Source organism: Lasioglossum baleicum, chromosome 14, assembly GCF_051020765.1.
Source record: "Lasioglossum baleicum chromosome 14, iyLasBale1, whole genome shotgun sequence".
Lineage (NCBI taxonomy): Eukaryota > Metazoa > Arthropoda > Insecta > Hymenoptera > Halictidae > Lasioglossum > Lasioglossum baleicum.
The window spans coordinates 7,300,261-7,325,559 of record NC_134942.1 but is presented as its reverse complement, the minus strand read 5'-3'; the positions used below and the strand labels follow the sequence as shown (position 1 = coordinate 7,325,559).

Sequence of the window (25,299 nt, the reverse complement as noted above, 5' to 3'; positions counted from 1 at the left end):
TGTTCGTCATCGGTTAGATCGCGATTCATCCGGTCCGCCGCGTTCCGCAGCGTTTCCCAGTGTGCTCCACGGTGTTCCGCCGCCTCTGAAGTTACAGTTGGTTAACCCGATCAACGTCTCCGACTGTTGGACGTTAACCGACGGCACTCCTGAACTTGACAGACTGACACGGTCCGTCAGCCACCGCTCTATCCGCCCATCCGAGCGTTACCCGTTAATCGGCGGTTTTCCTGGACACGGCCGACCGTTTCTCTCTCGGAGAGAGCTTTGCCGATTTCACCCACGTCGATCCCTAACCATCCAGTATCCTTTACTCTCTCTCTCTCTCTCTTCCTCTCATCCAGTCGCTGTTGTTTCGTTCTTCGTTCCTCGCCGAACGAAAGACAGTCGATAACGCTGGATGACACCTGGACCAACCACGGCGGCTGCCGTCAGTCTCGCGGACACAATCTATCCGCAAAGTTCGCGGAGACTGACAGCGGCCGCAAGATCGAACCCTGTCGAGTGCTAACAGAGAAAGTTTGGCAGACGCTGCGGAACTAATTGGAGAAAAAGATCAGAAAAGAGAGGAGAGTCCTTTCTTTGGATCCTACTGAAGAGCTTGTCAATAAAGCTGCTCTCTTGCTGCACGAAATCCTGCTCTCTTCCGTTGATGTGGATAGCTTTGCTGGTATCTCATGAGAAAATCGTCTGGAAGATCGTGGAAACTTTATTGTTTCATGCTCTGTTGTGCTGAACATCTCCGACGTCTAGCACTTAAGAATTATTGAGACAATTTTCTAAATCTGGACTCAACCAGTCCTGGCACCAAGGATTTCATTTATTCAAAAATCAAGAGTATCAAAGTCGTTTCTGAGGAATTAATTAAATGATCAGCACCTTTAAAAAATACGATTCAAAGAATTGATGAATAAAGCAGCGAAGAGAGTTCGAAACATCCTGGATTACGTTGTTACAGACATGATCCGCTGTTCGAGGGTGAAACTCGAATAAATTTTCCGTACAAACGTTGTCCAGCAAGCTTAAATACTTTCAAGGGGCGGTACACTTTATCCAAATCCTTCGGTAAACAGGCCACCGGAAAAATTCGTCGAAGAAAATCGGATTCCCCGTCTGCTGACGTAGTCTGCCCGCCGTCGTCGTTGTGATTTGTTAGCAAGAACGGAACGGAAGAGAGACAAAGGAATTGTCGCGAGATTCGGGTCGCCGGAGGATCAAGATCGTTTCAAGGAAAACCAGAGGGGCATTCCGCTGGTTACGTGGACTCGAAACACGAGTCACGACTACGACGAACGAGAGACAAGCGAAACGAATTAACTAGGAGGCGACTGGACCGAGAGGACGCTGTGATTCGGGACACTGAAGTTGTTTGGGCGCTATCTGAATAACGTTCCTCCCACGGTGCCGTCAGCTCAGTGGCCGAAATACTTGATCTAGGATCTAGATTCTAGATAGACGGTCCGGGGAACCGGACCACCCTTTCGTCGCAAAAAGGAAATTACTAGTCCCTTTTAGAATCTCCGACGTCGATGGAGTTCTCGGAGATAATTTGCAGCTAATTAATAGGTTGTCTCGCTTCTACCCTAGATGCTGCTTTTTTAGGGTGAAGTGTCCAAATATGTACCACTTTTTGTTGATGTCATTTTTTTATTATTTTAGAATGCTCTTTTTCGTCCAAAAAATCACCAGTTGTAGGTGCATTTCCTCCCTATAAGATTCTGGGGTCAAGTTTGTTAACAAATTAACACAGTGTGGGAAAAATATTTCTTTTGTGGTGTGTCATTTGCAGGTTCCAGCGAAAGGGGTTCTTAATATGGTACACCGTGATGCCCTAATATGACACCTAGTGCCATATTCTTCACCCACTCCAAGAATGTCAATATAGCTATACCCATATTAGGGAACCTTTGCTAGTGCCATATTGGAAACTCGACGTGGATTGATAATACTAGCTACTGACAAAGAGAAAATGAATTTCAGCCCAAACCAACAGTTCGCAAACATTAATATAAATAAACTGAAACTACAGCATACGTTGAAACATTTCAAAATCACTTACTTTCCTCGAAAAAGATACAATAAAAAATATAACCACGAAAGATATTCAACACGTGGAGACACAACTGGCGGAGGATTGATACTAAAATCTATAGAATGGTGCAATTGCACTGCACACTGCTGAGTAAACATGGTAAACTATTGTTTGAGGATTTTCTCACTAAAGTACGACTTCTCCTTTACAAGATATAAGGTGGTGCCATAATAGGCGACTATGCCATATTTGGGCACTTTACCCTACTACCCTGAGAGGGTCTCTTTAAAATTTTTTACAGCAGTAGAGTTAGTAGAAGTAAATATGCTGGAGACTTCTTTTTTACTATCCTGAAAAGAGGTTCCTTTAAAATCTTTACATCAGTAGAATTTTGTAGAAGCAAAGGCAGTCTCTCTGCTTCTATGCTAGACACTTCTCTACTATCCTGAGAAGGTTTCTTTAAAATCCCTTAGATCAGTAGAGCTTGTAAAAGCAAAGGCTGTCTCTCTGCTTTTACACTACTGCTTTTTTACTATCCCGAGAAGGTTTCCGCGAAACCTTTCCGAGCAGTAGAACTTGTTGATTCGAAGAAGCAGGCGTGATATTTATTGTTGCGGACAATTTTGCGGAGGAGTTTTTTAAAACTGTCCACCGAGCATTATTACCTCGGCTTCGGCGTACGTGCTGTGTTTTCATTTATCGACGCGACGGCCGAACGAATTATTTATCTTTATTTCCGCTGGTTCGTTTCCCAGTGTAACAGCGCAGCGGCACGCGCTCCCGTATCGATTTTCCCGCAGCCAGATGGAAATTATTTCCACCGGCGTTAATGAGCCGGGCCCGTCGAGAGCGGACCGTCGATCGACGAGCCGTCAACGGCTCCCGTCGCGTCCAAACATTCGGAAACAACGATGTTAGCCAACGTTATCTCCAGCGCGAACCAACTTTCGCGCACTCGCCAGCCATCAGCGGTGTTTTTCCCCCGTGAAATTGGAGCGCGGCCGGTCCTACGCCACTGCTCGGCGGCACAGTGGCTCTCACGCTCGTCCGCTCGCCATCAAAGCGACGACCAAACGTTAAAATTGTTACTGCGCTGTGTTTACTGCCCTTTGACGCCGGCACTTCCGCCGCTCATCCCCTCCCCCCCCCCCCACCAGCGCGCACGAACGGATACTTTCCAATTTTGAAAATAGAATTTCAGGTTTTGTGCGCCGCCCGGACAAAGAAACGCGGGCCGAGTGCCTTCCACGAACAAATGTGCGAGCCACTGTGTTTGATCGTTTGTTCGACGAACAATGAGCTTTGCTTTTCCAGCGGAAAGGATACTACTAGTAAAAGGAAAATAGGTAGACTAACAATCGTAAAACAATGGACCGTGGCGTCTTTGATTTTCGTTTTCCTTCTGAGCCAGTGGTTCCCAACCGGCCTCGGAACATTCCCATCTTCCACACGTGCATCGACGAGAGGTCCACGAGAGTTCTGGGAGCAATTCGGAGATAGTAACTTGATTCGTCTCTCACTCTACCTTCCCCTTCCACGGCGTTGTTCCCCCACGGTTCCGCCGCGGCCCGGTCACGCGACGCGTTTCGTCCCTGTCGAGGCAGTAAACATAAACATAGCCACTCGGACAGAGTTGAAATCGCCCTTCTCAGATAGTTGGCAAAGGACGCACGCTGGTACTTCAGTGCCTCGTCGGATCGACTATAAACCGCTGGTTCTGCTCAATTCCCGCTAGAATTTCCCACCTTGAAGCGTCATTGTTCCGATGTTTCTCTTCGTCGACGATCATCGCGATGCGACCGACTCGACGAATAAAAACAGGCACGTGTACTCCCCGAGCCTCGCAAGTTGTCTCCTAGCAGGAATTCGAAAGGAATGCGGACTTTCGGTTGTAGCCGAATTATTGGCTAAAGTGTGTGACGTCGAAGGAACTTCTTGCGAGGCACGCGGACTACCTGAAGGTGGGGGAACGCGTCTGGTTGGCCGGCGACTTGTAATCTCCGCGCAGTACTTTCGCGGGAGCGTTGACAACCTCTGCTCGAGACAGCGATCACCGTAAGTGATCAAACATTTTCGAGCTGCGTTCGGATTCCTGCGAGTCGCTGTGAATTCCGTCGGACGAGTCTAGTTGTTCTCTCGATGAGAGAGAACCGTGGAAAGAGGTCGCGCGCGCCGCTCCTGACAAAGAGGGTTAATGGCGAAGTTGGTGTTGGTGCTCTCGAGCGTTTCCTCGGAGCATTTTCTCCTCGACGCTACTCGTGCACTCGACCGCGTGTCGATACTAGTCGTCGACCGAGAGGGACACAAGGGCGGCTCCGCGAGCCGCTCGTACATCAGCGTCCTTAAACGTTGCCGACGTATCGAGCCCGGGAAAACCGCCTCGGAAATGTCGCCGCGGGAAAAGTCGTCGCTGCGACTCGATTAAAGTATCCTTTCCTCGGAGGAAAATTCTCCTGTCTCCCTCCCACACCGGATAAATGAAATTCTCGCTTACGCCCCGCGTTCTCATAAGTTCTCCGCTGTCAACAGGCGGCTACGGTCTACGGATTATTGCCTCGCGGAGCGTACTCGGGCCTGCTTCTCGGCGACGCGCGCGCTTTAATCCGGCGAATCGTTAACTAGTCCTCCTCGAATAACCCGACGCGCGTGGTTCAGGGGCTTTCCGGTCTCGACGACTTGAAAAACCGATTTTTTCCCTGCGTGCTCTCGCAGCTTCTGGGCCCGAGAGCGTGCCGACGAAATGCTGTTAATGAAACTGGTAAGATTGTAAAAGCTGCGGAAAGGTCGCTGGACCTTTGACATAGTTTTCGATGCTGGAAGAAACGGGAAATAATTTTTGAAACGAGCTGTAGCGTTTGTGGAAATGCATTTCGCAGCTGCTGTGATACGTGCAAACCGATCCGCACTTCTGATGGCTGCGAAATGGAGCTCGTCCAGCGAAGATAAAAGGTTACCTCGAATTTTCGGTTAACTCGGGTCCGCGCGAAGTTGGTCCAGTGGCCGGCGAGCTTATTAGCACGCGTAATTACGCCGAGTAACTCGCAGGACGCTTTGAAATTGTGCACGGACAAAGTAATTATTCGTTCGGAACGGTCGCGTCGACGTCGCACCGTCCGAAACAGAGTTCGCGAATTCCGCGGCCGAGAGAGCACCGGTTTCCTGGGGCGTTCTCGTCCGGTAAACGTGCTGGCCCCTTCAGGTGAAAAATAAATCTTAATTGCCCCCGTAGTCCGTGTCGTTGACCGTCGCGCGATTAACTCGAGCGAATTCCGGATCCCCTGCTAGGTCGATGCCGAGAGAAACGAGAGACCGGCCAGTCAACTAACAACGCGAACGCTTAATGACGCTAAAAAAGGGTGGAGAGACGAGCACGGCAGGCGGCGGGATCGTGGTGGATTTACGAAAACATGACGGAAATTCAATGGAATAGCCGGTCCCATTGTTTCGAATTGCGGGCACGAGCGGCGGTGAATAGCGTGCATGTTTTTTTGATTTTTCGAATTATTCTCGGTGTTGGTTATCGACCGCGAGCATGCCGAAAGCGTGCGTCAACGAAAACCGTGAAAAGCTAGCGAGAACGTCGGCTGGGATTTTCATTGCGTTGTTAACCTCTTACATTTACAGTTTTACTTTTAATTAGTAACTTTACATTTACGGTTATTCTTCATTCGATTAAAAAAGATTGTAATTTCGGCGCAAGTAGAGAGCTGCCTCTCGCGGCAGAGGGTAGAAATATATTGGAGGTTTTATTTGTCGAAGAAATCGGAGTTTCACTTACACACGTTCATTTTAAAAAAGCGAAAGTTAGCTTTTCCATGGCGATGGAATAGAGAAAGTGTCGAAACTAGAGTAATAACTTTTAATCAGCGGCGTGTACAAAATCCGGCGCAACTTCTGCCCGGGGAAATTAGCCTCGAGACCGGTGAATTTCCATAAATATTCTCAGTCTAATTATTGCCGGCGTATTGTCGTTATCGTTGAACGCGGATCGAAGTGCGAGTAAAGGGGGTTGTGAAAGAGAGGTGCGCCGGTGTTAGCCAAGACGGGCGCCGTGGAACGAGCTCCGGTTCTCCTTCGACGCTTTCAACGTCGACCTGGTCGAAGTCTTAGAGCAACCGACGACTAATTAGCCGGTGTGCGAAGAAAATACGCGCTACGACCGGACGCATTAATTAGAATTCTTGGGAGAAGGTCCGCTAATTAAGTTCCCGGCCCGGTCTACTCCAGGCGAACATTTCGGCTGAGCCTATTACTCCTCTGGCAATACAGGGTGCCCGGAGATATAACAATTCGAAGCAAAAAAAGTCCTTTACCATTCTCGAGTTATTAGCAGTTGAATATTAACCATTCGAATTCGCGCGCCCTTTGTGGGCGGAGTCGCGCGCACGCGCAGCAGCGGCATGGGCTGCCATTGAAGGCCCCGCCGAAAACCATTAATATCCCAGGAACGAAGTGCCAGTCGAAAAATGGTTACAGGACTTTTCGATTCGCATTCACTTCGCAAACTTGTATGCTTCGATTCACATATTTCGAACACCCCGTACATTTCGCCCAGGGCAACTCAGCCAATACGGAAGTCGATCCGCACCTAGTGGACACGGGTCGGAGCGTTTCCGGGCTTTTACGTGGTTTCGGACATTCTCCCGACGACGCGGTGCACTTCGATCTGCCGACCGTTTGTCCGGATTACACACGCTCGACTACGCAAGCCTTGCTCCCCTTCGGTTCGGCGAGTACAGAACGAGTAGCAGAACTTGCTCGGATCTTCGCCCGGCCGTGCTATAACTCTCCGTTATGTTGGCCGGGTTTTATTCCCCTCGTGTTTCATAATTTCGAGGTTGCGCCGCCGCAGCGCCGTTGAAGCTTTAAGGAGGCAAGCGGCCCCGTATTACTTAAACGGACGTTTATCCCCGCGGTATTTTGCCTATCCGCGATACGCGTAAATCAAGACAAAGAGCCATCTCTCCGGGAGGATCTGCGGCTGGTGTTCCGTTGCCATTAACACATAGTTTTGCAACTTTTTTGCTCGGCTCCTGATAGTGCTCGACATATCCCGGGAGTTTCACGTTGCGATTTTATAAGAAATATTTCATTTGCGAAGTTGAACTCACGATCTCGAATAAAATGTGCGGTTGACTGCGTACTATTGGAAACAATATTTTAGCCAGCGGGCATCAGAGGGTAGATCGATGAATACGCGCTTTAGGAGGGAGGTTCGGAGAGTGTTGTCGCGGATCGCGACGGAAATGTGACCGTGTTTTCGTCTTTGAAGCACAGTGGGGCGTCGTGGATCGGTTTCCGTTGGCGAACTCGGCGCGAGCGACCGGTGAGAGGGTAGGAGAGGGTGTAAGGGAGTCCGTCATCCCTCCGAGGCGAGAGCCGTCGATCCGTTTCGGACTCGCGAGACGAGGAGAACCAAGAAAGGCCGAGAGGTGGCGAGGAAATTGCGAGAGTGGGCGACGAAAGAGAGCCGGGGAGACAGGAAAGATTGCAACAAATCTCGGGGCGGACAAACTAGGGTGAAACTTCTGACGAGTTTACTTCCCCTTATTGTTGAACTGCAAAGGAAAGGAAGGCGGGCAGGCGAGCGCGCGGAGGAACGTTTCATCTTCCCGTCGAAGTGCCGGCAACAAACACACATCCGACGAGGGACAAGAACTAACCGTCGAGGAACCCTCGTCTCTCTAATTCGGTGTGAAACTCCGAAGGTCGTTATCGCGAGAGCTCGGGCGCCGTTACACGCTTTTATTCGCGATCGGTCGATCAGGGGAGCTTGCAAACCATTGTACCAGTCGTGTTTCCCCAAGCTCTCTGCGAGAGTTCACTGTAATTTTCTCATTCATTCGGATTTCGAAAGTTAATACAAACGTTGCGCGGCGAGTATTGAAAGTTCCGGAGGCTCTGGGGGGATAGGAATCAACTGGTTACGGGGCAGCCAATCGTAAACGCGGTCTCCCCACCCTCTACGGACAGGGGTGAGGCCGCGTTACGTGAAAGAGTAATGCACGTGACATGGCTAACGGGTAGTTATCGAACAACCAATCACGTTTCGCCTCGTACTTATTTTCTTGCTCGTCGCGGCTACAGGAACCGCAGAGCCACGCGAAGTGGACGATGAATGGAACCGTCCAGAAGCTGAAGGGAAACGCGACAATATACTTTGGCCCATTAGCGTAAAGTAGGATCGTGGATCGAGCACTCGGTCGCAAAGTGGAGTTCCGAAGGAGCGGATGAGGCATCTCCCGCGGCTTGGATTCCGCGGAGGAAGCTGCGCCGAGCCACGAAGGAAGCCGGGACGCCGCCACTTCGAAAACGGCACAAGTAGCGAAAACACTTAAGGCGGAAAAAAAAGAACTCGAGCATCCCTGCGCGCAACAAGATAAAATACGCGGAATAAACGTTTGGGGAAACGAGAATACGACGTATGCACAACTATCCCAACGAATTTGCGTTTCCTCCATCGGCGTTCGGTGTTTCCTATCGCCGGCCATGTATATTTTTTAATCTTCCAATGGCGCATTTCACATTTCGAATATCGGTTTTCGGTTCGCTTTGTTTTATGTCCGAACATGATACCTGGTTTAATTTCCATCGTGTTTAATTGTATTGCGCGGATACGATCATTGTTACTATTACATGATGAACGCAGGGCTAAAACGATTCTGATGAAGCGCGAATCTGCACGTAACAATACGATCGTTCGCAGAAACAATAGTGACAGAAAATTGCTGTGTATTAGGTCGGGTGTGCGCGTCTGTGTAGTCACAATTGGTATTGCGTATCGTGTAGTCCCGGCCTTACCGGGAAAGCAATACGCGTTTATTAAAGCGCAACGTCGACGAGAACCAATCAGCTTTTCCGTCGCTATCGATTCGTTTGATCTTGCTGTCGACGGGACGACCGTCTTTTTGCTTGGTCTCTTTGAGCGAGAACCGACTGCTCGATTTTTTCAAAATTGATTCTAGCCCGGGGATCCACGGTCTCTAAGCGTTCCCGTTGGGAGAAACGGTGGATACGGACGTGACGCGACGTTTCGCGTTCACCCAGTTACGCGAACTTGTGCTTCCGGAACGGGGCGCGGCGCGCAGTTTCGTCTCCGAAAATAATAAAATTCAATTAGCCCGGTTTCGGGTCCGAGCGAGCTCGTTGATGCTGCGCTTCGCTATTTGTTAGAGGTTCACGTGAGAAAAGTCCGCGTGCGTAACTTCATGAATTATGAGCGACTCGGCCCCTCTCCCCGGGAGAACGAACGATCCGTTATACGAAAATGTCGTTAGCGCGAAAAACCTGGAAAAGTTTACCTCGCATTTTCGTTCGATCGCTGGATCGGCGCGTGTTTCCGGGGATTCCGGGACGATTACTCGATCGACGATTACGCGACGGATTAAAATCCGCTGAAATCGGCGAACCTGCGTTGGGATTTAATTTTCTCCTCGTTTTTTTTCATCCCACACCCCTTGTCGCGCGAATGTTCCGGCAGCTATATAATTTTCAGTGAAAAAATATCGGCCACGATCCGATACCTTCCGTCGATGGCGTATATGTAACACGAAGAATTAGCGAGCGGCGCGAATACATCGGTGCACACAGAAAACACGCGTGCGGCCGATCATCTGCGGAAACGGGCGCATCGATCGATCCCCGTCGAACAATGCCACTCTTTAGTCGCCATAACGAATCGCTGGATGGTCAAGTGTATCGTTGCGCATTTCGGGATCCCTAATTAGAGGGTCTAATTTTCAGTTTTAGCGCTCTCTAACGCTTTGTCCAGCTTTTCGCGTCGATGCAAACCCGATACGGCCGCCATTACACGGTCGTTACGGGAAACGAACCAATCACCAGCCGGAAATTTCCAAACAATTATTGTTTTCGCTAATTCGTCACGCGCCGAAAGCGATGGGAACGAATCGAATACTTTTAATCCTTGTACTACGTGCGATTACACTCACTGTTTGCAACGTACATGTTGAACGGGAACAACGTGTGCCGGAAATAGAAGCGCTCCAGCACGAGCATTTCGTATGAACTGCGAGTGCGAACGTCGGAGAAAGTTCGGAACACGTTATTAAATCTTAGCGAGACAATATTCGGGGAAAACTGTTCCGGAAAGCCGAATCGTTGGCACGTAGACAGGAGGAACGCGCTCGTCCTGCGAATTCCGTGGAAGGACGCCCCGAAGGAACGTTCCCAGCGGAATCTTCTTCCTGTTTACGGTTCACGAGAAGCTCGTTGTATCGATACCAGGGGTGGCAAGAGTTTCCGCTGTCGGTGGAGAGAGTTGGATACTCACGGGATAAATCAATAAAATTACGCGGCCCGTGAGTGATTGATGCACGGCACGGAAAAAGCGGAAACACGTTCGCGATCACACGCACAGGGTGTCCCTTTCAAACCGGTTCTGAAAGGTTCCGGTCAAAAATAAGCTATTCAGAAGATACAGTCGCCGCGAAAAGTATGTTGACACGTCCCAAAAATGCATATTCTCTATTTTAAATCAACAATTTACGAATTAATCGAAAATGTATATTATGTATGTTACTTAATATAATACAAACCAGTATGCGCAGCACCAAAGATGACATAAAGTTTATAATAATGACAGAAAAAATTAAATAACTTCTTTATCGATTGCGAAAAGTATGTTGACAGCAATGAAAATTCGTAGTTGAGTGTATTCTTAACAATCAAATAAATTCACCCTCGTGTACTTTAATAAGAACACTTCTAAATTTTTGACATTGAGAACGTGAAGAAATTACAGCGAGAACGTGGCGTGAGAAGTGCACGAGAAGGGCCTGCGATTTTTAGCAACAGCACTGTGCAACGTTGCTTCCTGTTTCCTCCAAATTTCAATTTGCGATAAGTTGTTTAAAGTACGGAAACAGCGCACCATCTCGCGATCGATGACGGCTGAAGGGATGCTGAATGGTAGCCTAAACCGTGCCCGGCCCGTCGTGCATCCTAATTAAGCGGGGGCCAGTGAATCGGGAATTTCCTTAAAAGCGAAACCTGGTCGCGGCCCAGAATCTTGAATCGCGTCGCCCCGGTAAACGCTTAAACGTTTTCGATGTTTCGCTGGAATGTCGCGCGATTCAAGTTCTCCGTGGAGCAGACAATGCGGGGCCGAGCCGCTCCGAGCCGAGCCGAGAAGAGAGAAGAGAGGAGAGAGGGAGAGAGAGAGCGGTCGCATTTTTAACGGGAAACAACCGCTGCCGCCCCCGCAGCCTCTGTCTCCGTACCTGCGTCGACGTTCTCGCACTCGAAAACTAGAACGCCTAGCCCCCGAGCAACCTGATCCAGTTTCCCCGCGACTCATCCGAAACGTCGGTCAACCGACACCCTGACTTACCGTTCCCGGCTCCCCGGATTAGCGAGAAACTCCGAGAATCCACGCGGAATCTCCTATAACTCGTTGTGTAACTCTAAGTCCCCATCTCCTAATGCGTGGATCGATGCAGAGAGAGACCGCAGTTTTCTACAAAAAGTGGGCTAGAAAACCCATTAACCTTTGCATTGTAAATCGGATCACACGTCAACGTTCGGCTCTGGAAAAACCCAGCGGAAACTCATTTCATTTCTCCAGGGAAAATGAAAGCCAATTTTTTACCATTTAGAATAAGTTCGGGAATGACGCAGAGGGCTGTGCGATAACTTCAGACAATGTCAGAAATTGGCAAACGTGAACAAGAAGGTTCCTCGATGTGGGAGCATTAGGAGGATTCAGCGGAATCGCGACCGTCGTTCAGGAAGATTCATTTTTCTAACATGGATCCGAGATGGGACATTCGAGGGAAGTTGCGCTCGAAGTTCCACCGTATTATCCGGCTATCTCGACTGTCTTAATCTTCGGAGAATAATTCGTCGGATCCAGCGATGCTAGGCGAAACTTTTAGTTTGCCAGCGTCACGGGCAAACTTCCCTAATCGCCCGAGGCGGCTCGCCGCGAGATCGATGGCTGAAGCGCGACAGGAAAATTCAGTTTTCGCCAGCCATCTCACTTCGCCTGGTCGTGGAAAAACGCATCGATCATTCAGCTGACCAAATAAAACCCGCCCATCGTTGTTACTCGCGGTGACCATTCCGCAACTTCCCTCTTAATTGAGGATAACTTCTTCTCGCGCGGTCCAAGTAGAACGAGTCGACCGTTGGTCAGACCTGTGAAACTTCACACAAAAATATTTGCGGAAGAACAACACGAGGTGGGCATTATTTGGCGAAAAAAATATTTGGAATACTATTTAATATTTCAGATTTTATTTTGCTGAAAGAAAATAGTATTTTAAATACGATATAGAATTTCGGAAATAAAATATTTCTATTTGAATAATCTGAACCTCAAAATAAAATATTTCTATTTCAACAATTTGATCCACGAAATAGAATATTTCTATTTTAACAATCTGAAACACGAAACAAAATATTTTACTTTTTGCATTGTTATAATACTCTGAGAAACCGCATACACATACAGTCTATCTTATCGTTTAGAAACGATTTACACCCATACATGTATTGAATCCGAACTATTATTTTCAGCAATAATATTGAAAATTGAAATTGAAAATAAAGACGAAATACAAATATTTTCAATATTCTTCAAATAAAATACTATTTTCAAAAAAAAATTACTGCCTCAAATAGATTATTTTATTTTCAAAAATTACTGCATCAAATAAAATATATTATTTTCACAAATTACAGAATCAAATAAAATATTTTATTTTCAAAGTTGTACACATGCTTTAAAATAAATATGACTATGTACTATTTACTATTTAAAATACTATTTTCCCCAGCTCTGCGAACAACATGACCTCTGTGTGCGGAGGTTTTAATAAATTGAACTCTATATTTGTTGAGCGGGTACGCCAGGTAAATGGTTGTGGGAAAAGTTAAGCGAGAACGCGCATATAGAAGTGGTATGACAAGATCAAAAGTTTTCAACGACCTTATCTCTCGTTTTGTTCTTTCCCCGGAGTTCCCCAGAGGTGTATGAAAGTGCCGGTTACTTAAAATTAGTTAGGCAACACATTCAGAACTACGCTAATAGAATAACTGAAGAGAACGTGGTATTTCAGGGTGATGGTTCAGCTGTTCGTACGGCAGGAACATCGGGAACTATTCCAAACTGAGAACGTTAGATTACTTCTCGAGGTGTGAAGATGTTAATGCCGAGTATCAATGTTATGCGTTCTAATAGAATACCAGCCTCCAGGTAGCGAAATGCGCGCAGTGCAGCAACTGTAGAATTGTGACAAATAAAAATGTTTATCATATTGACAATTGTCTTACGATTTTAACCGATCGGAGTTGAGCCATTTCGATTAAAAACTGGTTTCCGATCATTTTCAGGGTGTGCAGCGACTCGGCGGAACAGTTTACTTGGCTGCCAAGATAAATCGAGCAAAAATCTGGGACAGAATCCCGAGATCGCAGGTTTAACGGGTTAACAGGGTCCGCTCAGTCGGGATTCGCTCGTCGTTACCGTTCATTTCCGATCGCGCGCGCCGCTCCCGGAAATCAACCAGCTCCAAGTAAATGGGAAAACATTCGTCCGGGGTATGACGAAAACGCTCTCTTACTGGCGCTCTCTCGATAACTTTTGTCTTCGCAAAGGGATCCTCTCGGGGGAGAGCGTGGACGAGCGATGCGAGAGCGGTTTGTTCGCGTCTCTGTGAAACGCGATACGCTGCCAATTCGTTAACGGCGCTCCCTGTTTAGAAAGTTTATCCGGTGCGCCCGTTGAACCCGAGCCAAATACACGTTTACAGCTTTTAATAGGTATTAAAGTCTTAGCCGCGGCCGTTACACGTACCCAGGAGCCGTTGAAATCTCGCTTTTTACCGCGCCGAGGAACACGGGACGCGGAAAAACTACGAAATCGTGGAAACGCGACTCCGAGGTGTACGCGCCGCGAATTCCCATCGGAGTCTCATTAACCGTCGGCGTTATTTTCCGAAAAATAATCAAATAAACGGGCGACTCGTGTCGATGGACAAGCGGAAACCAATAGCGGACCAGCTGCGCTCGCGGGAAATCTGACCCGACCGTTGTCTTTCCGTACGACTCAGTCTCTTGCGCTTTTCAAATATTTTTAAAGTATCCATTTACGGAATAGGTGGGACAGAGCTCCACGACAACGAGACCTTCTCGTTTCTACTGTCCACATACATACAATTTTTCCTTCTATTCTCCGGCTGCCGGATCGAATTATACCTCGTTTTACGTGATTCTCTTGTCGGCTAAACTTTAACCCGTTGTACTACGATATATTTTACAGTGGTTAAATCGGCTTTCGTAGTATTTTCAGGAAAACACGCTGCAGTACTTATAAAACAGAAATTCTGCAGGTAAATTCTCCAGGCAGGAGTGAACGTGGATTAAATGGAGGATGATGCAGAATAGTGTACAGGATCGGTGGACATTTATAAAAGAAATTGTTGTTGAAGTTTCACAATCACTCAACACTACACAACACACTTTCCGAAATCATGACAGCGATCAAAATAGTTCTGTGATATTAACCCTGTGATTAGAACTTTTTTTGTAGATCGTAATTTCCTAAAACAGGAGAATATTGATATACAGTGGGTATACAAGGTATTCGTACACCGTTTGAAAACTAATAACTTTTTTATAATTGTACCAAACGACCTGATTTTTTATAATCAATTAGAAGCATTGGTTTACGAAATGATATGCAAAAAAAGATTTTCCAAAAATTATAATTTACAAGGTTACATGCAAAAATTAGGAGGCATTTTTAAAACTTGTTTATTTGGGTCCTTGATGAAAATTTAAAATATATGTTTTGTAGATCTATGTTATTTATGCACGTGCTGAAAATTTCATTGAACATTGGCTTCTAATTGATTATAAAAAATCAGGTCGTTTAGTACAATTATAAAAAAGTTATTCTGTTTTAAAGAGTGTACGAATACTTTCTACACCTACTGTAAATGGTATTCCTATATGTTCTCCAATAGCCGTATATTAAAAAAACCGAAATAGAATTTTATTTCGGCTTAAAGGAAATTATTAACATACAATTTTTTCAGAGTCTGTTTAGAATCTTCATCACGAGTCGGACACGATATTGTAAGGCAAGGGGTGAATTCGACTTCCGCAAGGAAACTCTTCCCTTCCGTCATACAATGTATTCGATCAAGGCTGATCGATATACCTGAATAGTCGTTATAGCAGGCAAAAAACGCATGCGAATCGGCCCCGAACTGGCCAATTATTTTACTACCACCGCGCCCCGACAGATTTACAACACATGCGACATTATAAATCACGCCATTGACGATCGAAGGCAATACGAAAAGGAATTTCTTTGACAGTTTCCCACTCCTCAACAGAAAGTCCTTCCGACACACCGGCGTCCAATTAACGAACGCCACGGTTCCCCACCTAAATCCACCCTTAACCACTCACGAAAAAAAAGAGGTGACGATCGCAGTACTATTTTGATCGTAGTCGGAGTGAATCGTTCTCGTTCGCTGTCACGGTTTCGGAAAGTGTGTTGAGTAGTGTTTAATGATTGACAATCACTGATTGTGTAGAAATGTGGTGTTTCGTGCTTCACAGTTATGAAGACGCATTCGCGTAAATGGCAGAGTGCTTGGATCCGACGGAGGAGCAGAAGATGCTGAAAAATTTGTAAGTACCTATACTTTACATTAGTATTTTATAATGTAAGATTAATATTCTTATGTTCACGTATAACAATGGATAAAGGATTTCTCTCATATTTTGCAACTTCAAATCTATCGTGTCCCTTTAAATTTTGTTTGACTCGAGGCACACACACGATTACGTTCTGTCCCATCGTCACGGTCAGGTGGACTGTGGTAGTAGGCTTGTGTCTACACGTATAATTCCACATAATCCAATTTTGCAAAAACTCTAACAACTTACAGTTACTCGAATTAATATTCGGACGCCAGAGCAATTAGTTTACCACAGGATGTGAAACATTTGTTTTCAAAAATTGCAATTGATCGGAATTGTAGAAAAAATACTAAAAGTTGCATTTTACAACGTTTTCATGTGGGCCTACATTGAAAATTTAAAATGTACGTTTTGTAGATCTGTGCCAAAATCGGGCAACGTTGCAATGAGGTACAAACGTTTAAAGATGGTAAAAATTGCAGAGTTTCACGATTTTCGGCCTCTAACTGCAATAAATCTAAGAATTCTTACAGCTTTTAATACCTGTTGTTTTCTCCCACATCAACCGCATAATTGACACAGACCTGCAAAACGTACTTTTTAAATTTTCAATACAGGCCCACATAAAAAAAGTTGTAACATGCAGCTTAGTATTTTTTGCCATTTTTGAAAAAAAATGTTTCACATCCTGTAGTAAACTAGTTCCACTAACTTTCCCAAAAAATGTTATCGTCCGAATATTAATTCGAGTGAATTTTCCTTTGTGTCGATCGTAGATAGTGCAAATAAACAATTTAATTCGAGTAACGGTATAACAATGGATAAAGGTTTTCTCTCATATTTTGCAACTTCAAATCTACCATGTCCCTTTACATTTCGTTTGACTCGAGGCACACACACGGTTACGTTCTGTCTCATTGACACGGTCAGGTGAACTGTGGCAGTAGGCTTTTAAATAAACTCCACACAGAGTTGGACAAAAATATTATTCAAATAAAAATTTCGAATTAAAGTCGGTTTTTTCCAAGTGGGTTTTAACCCCTTCCCCTACAATATCGTGTCAGACTCGTGATGAAGATTCTGAACAGAGTCTAATAAATATGTATGCTATTCATATTTCCTTTAAACCGAAATAAAATTCTACTTTCGTTTTGTTAATTTACTATTGGAGAATAGATAGGCACATAATGGGGATATAAATTTTCCCCTTTTTTAGGAAATTACGAACTACAAAAAGGTTCTGATTACTGAAAGCGTAAAATAAATCGTAGAGCAAGGGGTTAAACTCACTTTATTTTTATTTAAATCTTTTGCCAAACTCTGACTCCACCCAATCAAATTTTGCAAAAACTCTCTCACATCTTATATCACGATAACAATTTTTCGTGACATATTATTCGTTTCATACTTTCTATCTTCTCGGCGAATACTGGGTGTTGATGTGAAAAACAACTTTGATAACAATGTTATTTTACAAAAGTTGACCGTTACTTTTGAAACACCCTGAACAGTTGGCGGTGAATCAACATAGCGGTGCGCTATTGTGACTCATTTTGGAACAAACATTCTTTTATGCGGAAGCGACAAGGGTCGCGATTTCCAACTTTGTCCATGTTCTCGAGCGAATATTGCAGTTCAAACAGGAGGTAGACAATAGTACACAGGTTATGAGCAAACACAGTGGTCCAGTATCGTAACTCACGATTTAAAACAAAGATTCCTTTATGCGGGAGCAACGAGGAACACAATTTCGAACTTTGTCCAAACAACGATTCTTTTCTGGAGAAGTGTTCGTGGGTAGAATTTCGAATGTGTGTGTAAAATCGAAGTGCCGTACGGTTTCGAGAGAACGTTGTTTTACGGAGAAGTGTTATGGGTCGGAATTTCGCACTTTGCCGAGGTTCTGAAGGGAATATGGCTGTCTGGCGATGGTCGAGGGTGGCGTTCAAGGTCCGTTTTCCCGGGATTGTCGGAGGGTGCGCGAGACCGGGCGAGCACACCGAGTCGATTAGCAGATAGTTCAAAATTAAAGCACCTTGAAGCGGTGGCAGTAGGCAGGTGGATTCGCGTGCTAAATTCGAATGTTCTGCTACGTAAATGTTGACGGACCGCGGTAACGTATTGCGCGGACACACGCGAACCGTGCGCGGATGATCGATAATCGAGCTCGCGCGGGACCACCTTGTGGACGTGTGTACACAATGGAAGAACGCGTGCACGATGCTCGCCGCCGCGCGCCGCAAAGGTCACGTTACTCATGAAAAACAAAGCGTTTAGCCGGGGCTACGCCGGAAGTCGCGGAATGCAACCCGTATCTCGAGCCGTGAGCATGAAAATTCTGACGTCAATGTGCAATTAGAATATGCTAACAATTATACATCGAGCTGCGAGCGAGCGCTCGAAACAGCGAACAAGGTAAACACGGTTTTATGCACAGTGACTCCGCCTCATTTCCTCTGTTTATTTCATTTTATTCCATCTCCGCTATTCCCTTGTTCCTTCGCTTCCTCACGTTTATGCACTTTTGTTTTCCTTTTGATCGACCCTTTTAACTTTTATGTTGCTCCGCAGTTTCTTTCCGTTTCGTTGCTCGCGTCGCCAACTATTCTACTTTGCATACGATTCTCTTCCGTGAATGTTTTCCGAATATCGAATCCTGAATGTTTTAATGAAACGAGGACTGTACAGTGTTGTTTAGCGATTTTTAAAAGCAATTTTAATCACGCTGATCATTTATGACAAAAGTAATTGCAGAGATCTCTTAATCAGTTTCAAAATAACACCCAATGGTCCACAGGCTCGAGGAACTGTGAACGTTTCAGACTTTCGGCACACCCAAAGGGACCGCGTAAAATGAATTCCATCATTATTAATATCTCGACACTGGCGCCGTCGTCGCGAGAGTGTCGCGATTCTCGCGCGGCGTGAAACCCGGGGTGGGAAATTCCGGGTGACGCCAATGTCGGCTTAATTTTCAGGGCGTTCTCGCGTCGGCATTGTCGCGGGGCGAACGAACGAGTGCGCGAAAGAGATGAAGGGGCGGAGAGAGGAGGCTGGCGAGAGAAAGAGAAAGCGAGCATTTGAAAATGGGAGGGAAGCTGGGTGTAGAACAACGTAATAGAAAATTTATTCAGGGTTTAATCACATCGCGACAAAGACAGCATTGTTCGAGCGTGAACAATGGGCCGTTTCAGTGGGTTCGCGGCCGCGGCTGCGAGCATTCGGTTCCCCGGCTCGCGACGACTTTGCTTTTTCCAATTCGGCTCGTCTCGTCGCATCGCGCGTCCCGTCTCGTCTCGTCGTATCGACGTCGCCTCGCCTCTAACTCTCGTCGTACCCCTCTCCCTTGGATCTATCCCCTCGTACCGTCAATTTCAGAAACTAACTGCAGCACTTTCGTTTTTCGCTGCGACGCCCTCGCTCTTTCATCCCGATCGCAATCCGGAAACCCGTAATAACGGCCCCGGCGATCGATCGACGAATTATTTTCAGCAGACGGGCCAAGATCCGACTGGTAATCCCTTGATGGAGGATCGCAAGGCGAGAATACAGCCTTTTCCAGACTAGTCAACGAAGTTTCCCAACTGTTTCACTCGTTAAAAATACAAAGGAAGTGTAGGATAGAATAAAAATGACGCAAAGCGAACTGTTCGGGTGTGCGTCCAAAGCTCGTCAGAAAATACAGAAGTTCATTTCCGCTGGCGCGGGGAACGTTTCCTATTATTTCTTCGTCTCTTAGTCGCCCGCTGTGGTTTGTCCCGCTTAATTTCAGGAACGCGGCACACCTGTTGTCGTTAATTTCGTTGAAACACCGTTTCACGGCTCGTTGCCGAAGCATTGATCCGCGAACCACCCTGGACCAGAACGTTCCTCTCTTCGAAAGCGTTTTCCATCTAATCGGGCGCTTTGTCGCTCCGCATCTCTTCCATATCGCTATCATTTCTCGAGAAGATGGGACGTCGAGATTAGCGACGTTCTAGATCACTGATCGAAGTTTATATGCTGCTCACTAGGTCACTGACCGTAATTTCTGCAGTTCTTACTGGGTCAGTGACCGCGGGAGACCGCGGTCAGTGATCTAACGAGGACGGCGCGTAGATATCGAGTGTCACTGAGAGTGGGTTATGAAGTCAAGAGGCAGCAACACGTGTGAGCGTTGACAGATCGAAACTGTGTGGGAGTTCTTCACGAATTCAACTCGACTATGGTGCGATGCGGATGGAACTGCGAAGCTCATAGTGCTTGATAAATCAATTGACCTAATTCGTGTTAAAAATGTTTGCTCACAAGTCTGTCTTACGACGGCTGGATAAATTGGAGCATTCAAGATCGGCCGATCGACCGTCGGTAGTCTCGGGACCGCGGTATCGTGCGATAATGAACTATATTGGACGGACGTTTCGTTTCGTTAGGTTTCCCATTAGCCGATATCGATCGGACGCGAGCCGAATCGAATCGAATGCGAAAGGGGCGAGAGCGTGGCTGCGCGTCGTTGCTCCGCGGACTTGTGTACGGTTGCGGGTACCCGAGTTGGAAAATTGGAAGGTACACGCTGTCAACTCGACGTCGAGGCGATGATTCGCAAATAAAAACCTGCGGGCAAGCTGTTTGCCCGCGGCTTCTATTCAGCCGCGATGACAGCTGACGATCCGTTTCGTTTCGTTCCGCAACGTATCGGATCGAATCGCGATTCTCCACTGGCATTATACGTACTTTCCGTCGCGAGACTCCATAACCGTAAATGGTGCTTGCGTTCATCCTTGCGCGTGTCGTCTTCGAGACATTCCAGATCTTTTTCATTTACGATTCGTCAGGTTAGAGAAATATTTTCGTGGGAAATGTTTCGGTATACAGTGTTCTCTCGATAAATGTCCCAAACGTCTAGCCTTTAAGTGCGTAGTATCGTTTCCAGAGTTGCAAGGGATGCGCCTTCTCTTTTTAATTTGCATTATTCGCGGAATAGTATAGCTGGCTGATAATTATCCCTGTAAATACTGTATTTCTTTATGTGCACACTTAGCACTAGAACCACCCTAAACGAGACTGAATTAATTTATCATAATAAGTGCGCATTCACTTGAAACAGAATTTTAATTAGCCAGAAATAGCCAAAGGACCGCACGAGGGCTAAGTTATCGGATTTGTGATGGGTTTTGGAGTGAAGCGGAGGGTGCAGGTTGGACCGCGACGTGTTAAAACGTACGAAATAGCCGGCGGTAAGTAATGCGTTAATAACAGCGAAGACCACGGGCGCATTATGCACTTTAATCCGGCGCGATCGTTGAACGGAATTAGGACGAAACGACGAGCCGACTCGATAAACTCCGAGTCGAGTCTCTCGCGCCAGGGGGTCGATTAATTCGGTCACCGATCAAATTCAGATCGCGCGCGAGTATTGTTTTCGCACACAGCATCGTCATCGTCGTCGTCGTCGTCGCCGTCGTGCCCGCCGAAAAAAAAGGGCTCGAAATTGAAATAGATTCGCGCAGGGCGTCGAAACAAGCAACGACATTTCGGCGAGAGTCCTCGAGCCGCTTTTCATTCGCGCGTTAACGTCCACTCGACTCTCTCGCGTCCCGACCGAAGAGAACCCAACCCACACCCTCCGTTTTTACGATTACGAGCATTTTTACGTCGATCATCATCTAACTTTTTATGCTTCCGTCGGTGCGAGCCAGAGGGACGCGTTGAAACCGCCGACGCCAGCCTTGACCGACGACATCAACGAACCGAACGCAAGACTCTGCGAAATTCTTTCTGGTAGATCAACGCTTTCGAACTTACTCGGAGATCGCCCTAGAAAGCTTCAACTTCTTTCGGAACAGTCTGCTTCAACTTCGACCATTTGCATCGTAAGGGAGCATAAAAAAACAGCGCGCTCATCGGCAAATCTTCTTTTAACTTGTTCCGAAGGGGGGAGAAAACATGTCCATTTATCTGAGACTCTGATGCGGCTATCAATTCAAATTTTTCAGCGCTTACCAGAGGTGCATTTCTTGAAGCACCGACTAGAAAATATCTCTCGCCTAAATATGTCGTAATTTTTCAAAGATCCGTCATCGTCTTTCTCCGTATTCGAGCTCAGATTCTCGTACATTAAACTTGGCGCAACTTTGTATTACAGCCAATTTGAGCGCTGTTGAACCAATACCGACCAACAGGAAACTCCTCCGCGTCCATTGTTCCTGCGTAGAGGATCGCGGGGATTTCGTTGCTCCGGGGGAGGTTTTCGCGTAATTACGGTGGATCAGCGTTGATTAGGTGTTCCGGACTTTATCCGATCCGTTGAATCGGGATGATCCGCGCGCGTAGGTGACCGACGTGTTTTATTATTTGCGAGCGAGTGGCAGGTTATTACCCCCACGGGATACGTGACGCGATGAGCTCGGTTTCCCACGTGGCCTACTCGAGTAAGCCTCTCTCTCATCCACCACCTCCTATCTCTCTCTTTCTCTCTCGCCGTTGCAAGATTCAATACTCTGGGCTGGACTTCCGGGACACGTTCGCCGACTGTGGGACAATCTCATTTCGCCGGAATATTTCGATCCGACAGCAGCCCCGTTTCCCCGGGACCAAATCCTGAAAAAACTTTCCTGCCGGCTGTCTCGTATTTCTATGGTCCGTTCGCGTTTTATCATTCGTCACGTCCTATTCCCGGTTCATCCGGACTCTCCTCCTCTCGCGCAGCGCGTTCCATCGGTGAAAATACGGGGGCAAGTCCAATAATTACCCGCGATGCTAAGTCCGTTACAATAACTCGCTAGAGTCACTGCAATTACATCGTCTCTGTACGCACTTTCACGTTGCTCGACCGACCCTTTATGCCCCGCGCAAGAGACAGAATTTCGTGAATTTTTTCCTTCCCGAAACACTTCGTTAACGTACGCTGCGTCAAATCAATGATTTAACCGTGATTGGAAAGAAGCCATTTGCAGACGGAAATTACACACTCGATCGAATGCAATTCTGTAGTTTATTAATAAATGTAAAGAGACACCGATCACTGCCGAATATACTCGTATTACGATGCTCGAATTGTGTTTCGAATTGCACGAGATGTGGAGATTACTAGAGCAACGGTTTAGATTGCAAAATTACGTACTTTTTTATGAGGAATTATTAGGATGGAGGGAAGTTCTGTCGTATTTCATACGACACGCTTGTATTAACTTGCCGCGTTGTTGTATGCGTAAAATCCTGTAATCCAATTTTAAACCTCTTCCCATGGTCCAATCTTGCTGAAATTTTGTATACACGCTTGCTTTCGATGACAATGAAAGTAGAAAATAAAATATATAAAAGAAACTTTTTAAAAACCACGCTTATATTAAAATGTACTAAAAAGGAGAAAATAATTTTTTTCCTGGTTCTCCATAAAATACCGAATCCAGTTAAATGATTGATAATATTTTTCCCCAAAATTTTAAGCAATTAGTTCATTTCTTCAGTGATCAAATTAGTGTCGGAATAGATAGAAAAATTTAATATAAATTTAAATAAAATCATGACATTAGTGACTATAAAAATATAAATATAAATAAAAATTATTTTTATAATCACACACTAATGTCATGATTTTATTTAAATTTATATGAAATTTTTCTATCTATTCCGACACTAATTTGATAACAGAAGAAATGTTGAACTAATTGCTTAAAATTTTGCGGAAAAATATTATTAATCATTTAACTGGATTCGGTATTTGACGGAGAACCAGGAAAAAATGATCTTCTCCTTTTCAGTGCATTTTAATATAAGCGTCGTTTTTAAAAAGTTATTTTTAAATAAACGAAGTTGTTACAAATAATGGTAATGACATATATTTTTATAAATTGATTCAAATGTCTTCTTTAAAATACGACAGAACTTTCCCTCCAATCTAATAATAGGAATGAATACGGAAGCAATTTCGAAGCGAGGCAAACGATGACGCAAATTAGTATACCGGTGATTCAACGTCGATTGACCGGAATGATAATCCCCCGGGACATGATCTCACGAAATCGGACAAACCTGTCGATCGCTCGCGGTGTGAAGACTTCGCCCGTCTCGCGTCTTGAACTTTGCCCCGTTGGTAAATGTGCCCCGAAGCAACAGGGTCGAATCGAGAACGTCGAGGAAACATCGATGAAGCGACGTGGTAAACGGGTTCCCGTTAATTGGTCAAATTCGGGATCGCGATTCAGGTGTCGGCTGGTTTATCGCCGTGAATGCTTCAATTCCGAGCCCCTTAACGCGCAAATATTCTTAACTGCGTGTACCAATCCTGAACTTCGGCACGATTAAACTCGCTTCGGACCGGTTATCAACGAAAAACGACGTTATACCACGATCCTTGATAGTCCAGGACGAACTCCGGACACTTAATCCGTCGCTTTACGATTCGTTTTACGGTCGCTGTGATTAGAACTTCTTTATCGTTCATGATTTCTTGGACATATCTATTAGTTTGATGATTCAACCTCCAAGTTCTATACTGTTTCCTCAGACTGCATCGCGTTAAAATCTTTCGAAAAATACCGTAAAAATTTTATAGAGGTACTTGTTCGGTGCGAATATTTCTGGAAGATGAGCACAAATGGCCCGGCCCTGGAAGTTCTAAATAATTAGTTCAGTGGTGCAAGGAGTTTAATCAAACAATAACGTTGAGATCATCGGCGCATCTTGCACCTGACGGAATGGCAACGAAGGGAAAAAGGGCGTTCGAAAGATGGAACACGTTTCGCGAGAACGAGCGGCGTTGTGCATGCAATTTGCGCTTCGAGTATCGAATCGCTCGCTAATTACTGTTAATTGAAAGGGAACGGATTTCACGGCCCCGCAGCTATGACGAACCTGAGTGATGTTAATTGTACCTACTCCTGCAAATTGCCGGGTTCGAGTCCCGATAAAATTCTGCTAAACGATCACGCCTCTTTGACCGGACCCTCGATCGCTCGATCAATCGAACGAGAATAACAGCTGCAGACTTAGCTCGGACCAAGCCTAAACGATCTTAAGCACCAGCCTAAGCGATGATTTTTTACAAGTTTCGTCGGGGCGACCGAGCACGTCTGACTCGCGACGCTCGTCATCGGACGGCCATCGATTTTTATAAATTTAGAGGGCGTTTTTAAACGTCGAGCTGCCTCGACGTCGACACAGAGCCACCCCCGTTGCATCCACCGTTCATCCCTCTTCACCCCCCGATCACCAAGTAAGCGCGATCGCGGACGATCGTTATCGTTACCCGATTATTATCCTGGTAGAACTCGAGCGTTATCGGCAACCGAAAAGCCGCGTGAACACCGCCACTAGCCATTATATCCCATCTCCCGATCGTTATCCCATTCAACGAGATATGCTGCAACGAGGTCGCGAACTGTCCCTCGATCATACACGATCGCGCGATCACGCATTTCTTTCGGTGCGTCGATCTTTTCACCGAGTTCCGGCAATTTTTCTCTAGGATTCCGAGGGTTAAAAAATTCCAAAAAATTCTGGAGTACTCTTCTATATCCCTAGAATATCGTTCAGCAATTTTTGTTGCCACTTCGTATCCTTATATTTTAGAGCGAAGTAAAATTTAAAGAAGAATATGGGAGGATTGAATA

The 25,299-nt window shown here is 46.0% G+C and overlaps 1 protein-coding gene and 1 long non-coding RNA gene across 2 annotated transcripts in view; one reads left to right on the top strand and one right to left on the bottom strand.

The window, feature by feature from the left end:
* The window catches only part of LOC143215520 (uncharacterized), a 28,816-nt gene extending 13,133 nt beyond the window's left edge, over positions 1-15,683 (top strand). The window contains exon 2 of the long non-coding RNA XR_013010393.1: positions 15,623-15,683. This is a non-coding gene — a long non-coding RNA (uncharacterized LOC143215520). The remainder of the gene's footprint in view (positions 1-15,622) is intronic.
* Gaba-b-r2 (gamma-aminobutyric acid type B receptor subunit 2) overlaps positions 1-25,299 on the bottom strand; it is a 140,861-nt gene that overhangs the window by 108,748 nt on the left and 6,814 nt on the right. The window lies entirely within an intron of this gene.